We start from the raw sequence: 7,045 nt of genomic DNA, 5'->3' as shown, positions 1-7,045 counted from the left end.
GGGAAATATATCAGTGTCTGAAGAAATTCTAATGTAAATACGCAAAAACTTTCCATGAAAATTCGATGGAAAATCATAAAAATTCCTCATGAAAATTGGAAAAAAATCTCCTTGAAAATTCAAATGAATTCATCGTAGAAACATTGCTTAAATCTCCATAAAAATTTGAATGAAATTCGAAAGAATGTTTCATAGAAACTCGAAATAATTTCCAATGAAAAATCGAAATAATCTTCTGAAAAAGGTAGAATGTGAAACATAGATTCTTCAAATAGTATGAAATTTTTTTCCAAATGTTCTACCCGAATTCCTTTTTTGCAAATTTATTCAAAAGCAAATTATTTCAACTTATCCATGTTTTTGATCGGCAACTTGTGTATAACTAGTTAAGTTTAAAACTGACTGAACTAAATTTAACCTAACATAATTTCTAAGGAAACGCATGACGCATGAAAAATTGTTCACAATAAAGTATGTAGGCCAGACAGAAAGATCATTAGATGTAAGGTTAAAGAAACATATTGCCGAAGTAAATAAGGCTAAGATGAAAACTGATAATATATTAAATTATGAATTAAGATCTGAGGTTGCTCAAATTTTGTTTAGTACACCTGATACTGTTTTTTTTAATTCTCATTTATAATTTTTGCAAAATTTCTCCATTTTGTATGGTTTGTCGAGAATCCATAAAACTTAATATTTACATAGATTTTCAAATTATATACTGAAAACGTTTCTAACCCGAAACGTATCCCCCGCGTAAAAACAAGAATCGGGTGTATCCATAAATGGTTTATGACAGAAGATTTCTATCCAATAATCATGTTTGATACTTAACAAGCCTGTCCATCATAGCTATGGGTCATCGAGAGTGAGGAAACCTACGAAAGCCACCGCTCTACCAGTTGCTATATTTTGTTGTATGCGTATCCACTGGACGGTTCAAGAGTCGTGTGCCTTTCGAAATCGCAGGATTGTTGAGCAGCATTCGTCCTAAGGTTTCTCAACCGTGAATGGAGGATTAGGATTTCTCCATCACGTTCCTTCACGGCATGCCTTATACTTCCCTGGTGATGGCCGCTTCCACAAACGCCAAACTGTTTGTATTCTTGATTAGGACTAGCGGACCAATGGTCGAGCTGCCGCAAAAGCAAAAATATACACCTTGTTCAAACAGAATTGTCGGAGCTGGACCAGCCGAATTCTGGTGTAGTTAACAAGCCGAAAGTGCCATGTACTATTTATTCTTTCACAATTTTGCAGCACGTTCATTGAGTTTGTCTATGATCGACAAACTGACTGACTGGTCTCTCTTTCCTTGCTCGTTCGCATGCGGTCCAGTCAAATCCAGACAAATCTGAATCCAAACAGATCCTACAGCACAGTATAGGAAGATAATTTTAAGGTCACTCCTGACGGAATCCAAGATTAAAAGTACTCGCGTTTTCGGGGGCACACCACTCGATACGGAAGCAACGCACAACTCGGTGTGAATAAACGGGTATGAAAAAAGAAAAAGGAACTCGAATCGCAGAAGGCGCAGGATATTTTGAAAAATGGAATTTGAATACACGTAAAGAAAAAACTTTAAAAGTTATGGCAAACACCTATTCGAAAATACTAATACACTCCATTACGCCACCTAATGAATGATCCCATACCAAATAGCTAATAAGATTCATTAGTTAATGGAATGTATAAGTTTTTGAAAGTATGTGGATAATGCAATGTATAAGTTTTTTTTTCTTATACATATCATTCAGCGCCTGCTTTAGCAATAATGTATGAGAAATCTTAATGAAAAATAACATTATTTTTTTTACGTGTAGAATGCGCATGGTTCAAAAAAATGTTGATCGCAGCAGAGAGCGCGGAGATTCAAATCAGTTTGTTGGAAAATTTCAAGAGGAAGAAACGTGTTTCTAGTAGTGCAAAAAAAGTATAATTTTATTTGAAAATCGCACAGAAGGAAATGGCGAGTCACGGTAAACGCTATAGACGAAAAGGAAGACCTCCCTCTTCCAGAAGAAGGAACGGCGGTTGGAAGCAATGCTTCGAGCAAGAGTTAATTGCTGATAATACAGACATTAGTGGTCAAGGCAGCGGAGGAGATGACTACGTATGTTCAGCGGACTAGACAAAACAGGCAGTATCAACCTTGACTGAAGTAAAGGTATCATCCTTGAGCATGAGCATTATGACCGTACAATTCGTAGTTGCTACCACATGATTGATTAGAACTTGCAAAATTGGACTGAGAATCAAATGAATGCAGCTACCCGTTCTCAATGTGTACACGTTTCGGAAGCTCATATATTTTCAGTTAATAAAGGCTCCGGTTTTGTCCTTACGGTCATATAGGAAGGGAAGGAGTGTTAGACCGACTCTCCTTGCTACAAGAGACCGAGTATACCTCTGCATCTCCACAATTGTCTTGGGATAGGACATTATGTTAGTTACAAAGGATATTTTGTTTCACTTCGGTAAGCGATGCGATCTATGAGATAGGATATAATTATGCGCATTTAAAATGCTAAATGCTAAAATGCTAACCTCAAATACGACCAAACGCGCACAACTTGATTTATTTACCGGCCACATAAAGCAGAACAAATTTTGAATGATCACGCAATCGTTCTGTGTACTTCACGAAAACACGAACAGACCGAAAGCATAAAGCACAAAACCCGGAATTCGCAAACATTCTGCGTCCTAATACGAACGCATCCAATTTGGCACTAATTTATTTGCTCACCGACAATCTTGCGCTGCCCCATTTACTCACCGACCGCACTAATCACAAACCTGGATTTCCCGGATTATTCTGCGTCCAAAGCCAACCTTCTAGGCGTAAATAATTTAATTTTATGGTTTATTTATTGAAAAATATGTTTACTAATGTTTAAATTTTTTTTCTATATTTTTATAATGGTTTATTTCTAGGGGAAATGATGGATTTGACAGGTTTTGTTAATCCTTTAAGATTCAGCATCGTTCGTCATTTTTACGTTGATTCCAGTATTCTTCTAATTCTCCTGTTTAACGTCACCGTTGATTTGCACGATCGATTTTCTCCATCGCTACATACTTTTTACATCGCTTTTAAAACCAGAAGAAAAAAAAAATTAAAAAATTTATCTAACTTCTCATACACTAAAAATTCACTATAATAAAGATTAAGTATCGATGCCGACAAGGATGTTAATGATCATTCAGTAATTTGCGTTCGATCATTTAGTAGTTTGTCAATAACACATTCCAGAAGCTGAATTTCAAAATATGTTGTATGGTGGACTTCTAGTGCGAAGGTTTTTCTACAACTTTGCCCAATGGTTTGTTGTTTGAATTTCACTAGTAACGGAGTTATAGCTATAGTTTCAGTAACTTAGACTAAATGATAACAAAATTCCGATCATTTAGTTTAAGTTACTGCAACTAGCGCTCTAACTCCGTTATTAGTTGAATTCTAATAACGAACCATTAGGCAAAGCTATAGAAAACCCTTCGCACTAGAAGTCCACCATACAACATATTTTGAAATTCAGCTCCTGGATTGTGTTAATGACAAACTACTAAATGATCGAACGCAAATTAGTGAATGATCGTTAACATCCTTGGATGCCGATATAACATACAACTAGCTTTTTGAGAAATCCCGCGAAATTTGGCTCAAGTTTTGTAGTTGAATAGATATTTCATACACTCTCCAGTTTATGAGTGTAACAAGAGAAGCGGACTTTTATGGTTATGTTGTCAACAAACCAACCATTTTCAATAAATCATCAGCATCCTATTTGAACCGTTTGTCGTTTGTAATATAATGTGATTATTTCGACGTTGGCTCATGCAACTGATTTAAGATTCTCCTCTGCCAGTAAAGGTATTGCTTACCTCATTGATTATTTATTTTCATTAGAGAGATTGCTGTCGAGCAAGACACTATAAAATTGGCAATGAATAAATTAGAAGGCCGAGTTAGGCCGCCACTACGTTTCTTCTGATGCCTGTTTTATCCTCGACTTGTACAACCGAATATTTTGGCTAAGAACCAACTTACTTGTTCTTTAATCGTAATGTTCAATAAGTTTTCTTAAAATCGAACCCGTGCATCATCAATGTTCAATCACCACTAGGTTAAAGGAAGAGCTGTTGTTCCCAAAACTGAAGAACATTCAGAGCAATGGTGGTAGGTACCTACTTGTTTCACTCTGATAAAGCGGAGAAAAGTAATTTGAAGGCAATTAAAACGCCCGGCCTGCCTTGCGTCATTAAAATAAAATTGAATAAATCAAACTTTTCAAATTGTCCATGGCAGTATGCTTTTCCTTAAAGTTGCCGAAGCAAATTATGGGTGTGTTGTGATTTAAATATCATCAAGCAGCCAATGTGCCGTTGGCATCTTAAGATGTTAATTTCTTGAGATTTAATTAATGGGTAATACCTAGATAATGGAGTTTGTTCTGAAGCTGATCACATATAGTTGGTCGTTTATTATTCTGATGCTCACTAGAATGCTTATAATCAGTTCCTAATAAATTTGGTAGTTGAGTTCACTTTAAACGAAAATGCAATGAATGCATAGTGATTGTGTTGACAATTATTGTTAAAGCAGGGGGACTGAGGACACTTATTTCTTTTGAATTACAGCCAAAAAAATAAATGGACACGGTTTTCGCATATACATACTGAGAAATATATTTTTTAATTATTACTGATGTGCGATAGTTTATAAATTGTTATTGTTATTAATATACAGTGAGTCCAAAAAGTATTCGTCTAGCTGTGTGTTTTCTAGAAAATGTCAAAGATAGAATCTAGTAAGCTCAAAAAAATAAAACTATCGATTACATTGTGTAGTAAATTAATCAATTCATCTTTATTGTTAAAAATCAAACAGAAAAATAAAACAATAACAAAAACAAAGGTAACAAAACATAACAATTCATTAAATACGGGCTCAAAAAGTATTCGTCTAGTCAGGTTTAGCGCGCTTTTGAAACGAAAACAGAAGTTGTAGAATGGAATTCAATATTTCGTTGGATTCCCCTGTGTATCTATGACTCTTGTGGCACGGAACTGATCAAATAAGCCGTAATGGGGGACGGAATATTCTTCCATTTTTCTTTCAACACTAATTTCAATTCGTTGTTGTTGGAAATATGACTTTCACGAATTTCACGAAAAGTTTGTCGTCCAGAACCTTCCAATGGAGTTAAATTGGATCCATTTTTGGGATCTGAGGAGACGTTTTGAGTTGATTGGGGTATTATAGAGTAGCTACAGCTTAGTACTTTGGGCTTTGTGCTTGAGGTAATTATCACCCCTTAAGATGTAAGTTCCCTGTAAACACAATTTCCCAGCACTGGCGTTCAAATTTGCTTTCAAAATGCGGATGAACATTTTGTGATACATAATTCCTTCAATAATGTGAAATTTTCCCGCACCGGTTGCGCTCAAGCACCTCAGAGACCATGACGGAGCCCCCACCATGCTGCACTGCTCAAAAGAGATTCTGCGGCTGTATCTCAATATTCATTTTCCGCCATACCATACATCGGCCATTTGATCCAAATATGCTGTACTTGCTTTCGTCAGATAACATGACTTGATTCCGAAAGTCATCCTTCTTTCAGCGATATTTTTAGCTGAAATCGAGCTGTTTTTGATAATTTGATGGCTCACTTGAATTTTGTTCCGTGATACTCGCCCATTATACCCATACTTTTCTCAAGTATTTCTGTTCGTATTGGTTCATATCTGAGCCCTTCTTCTCTCCAACTCACATGCCTATATGGGTGAACTCGTTTTTAAGGATTTTTTTTTAAATTTTCCGCACAATAAATCACTCATTATTATCAGTTTGCCATCGCTGACGCTGTTCGTTTTGATAGATTTTTGTGGCACTGATGCGATCAATCACCAATTAAATGGTTGAATTCTTGCCACCCTTGGCCTACCCACATTCTTGCAAAGTCATAAGTCAACTTGCACTAATTATGCAGGCGTAGAATAAGTTTTTTTTTCATTTTGACTCATCTTTTTACTTTTCCCACCCATGGTGCTTCTATTTTCCGCGTTAAGTTTAAACAAAACAAAAACATTATTTGATCTGTCATTGAATATTGACAAAAATGTTGCTAAACATCACTAGAGTGTGCTAGTGTAACTACATGCGAATAAAACTATTATATTCGTGTTTCACTCGATTATTTTCTGAATAGACGAATACTTTTTGAGCGAGCGAAATTGACGAAATTTAGATATTCTCTACATACCAGAAAAAGTAATTGAAATTTCTATTTGCTTTTGAATAATAATTATGTGTTGATAAGTTTTCTACCAAATTTAGAAGAAAGTTCTATCACGCCGAAGTTTTACATTTTACTAAAGAATATGCAGCTAGACGAATACTTTTTGGACCCACTGTACTATCGATTTTTTGAAGTGTTGTTAATAATTTGAATTTTGAAATATTAGGCGTAAAGTGATCCCTCTCCAAGAACTTGGTTGGGGAAAAGCAGAAAGGTGCTCAATGATTTTTTTGGATTTTTTCTTCTCCTTGGCGTTGTTCCTTCAGTTTCCCCGAACATTTAGAATCCCCAGGTTCGTAACCTTCCACGAAGTCGTTGGCTTCTATCTCGTTCTCTGTTGAATATTGTTTTCGCTTTTCTTTCTTCCAACATTCGCACTAAGTGACCAGTCCGCTGAAGTCTTCCGTATTGAATACGATTCACAATGTTGCTTTCTTTGTACACTTGATACAGCTAATGAATCATGCGTTTGCGACACAAACCACAACCAAACCGAATATTGTACGCAGCATTTTTCGCTCGAAAACCCCGAAAGCACTTCGGTCCGCCTCTTTCAACGTCCACGCTTCAAGTCCATAAATGCCTCTGCTAGAATCAGAGTTTTATACAGAGCAAATTTCGTTTCCGTTTGCTTCTAATTATTCTTGCCAGGGTTGTAAATATTCGACAGCACTGGACGAAGGTGTTTTTTTTTATATTTTCTTCCTCCCTTGAAATCGATTTCACATTCCCGT

This window comes from Armigeres subalbatus, chromosome 2, assembly GCF_024139115.2.
Source record: "Armigeres subalbatus isolate Guangzhou_Male chromosome 2, GZ_Asu_2, whole genome shotgun sequence".
NCBI lineage: Eukaryota > Metazoa > Arthropoda > Insecta > Diptera > Culicidae > Armigeres > Armigeres subalbatus.
The sequence above is the reverse complement of the archived record's forward strand: the minus strand, read 5'-3'. Positions refer to the sequence as shown.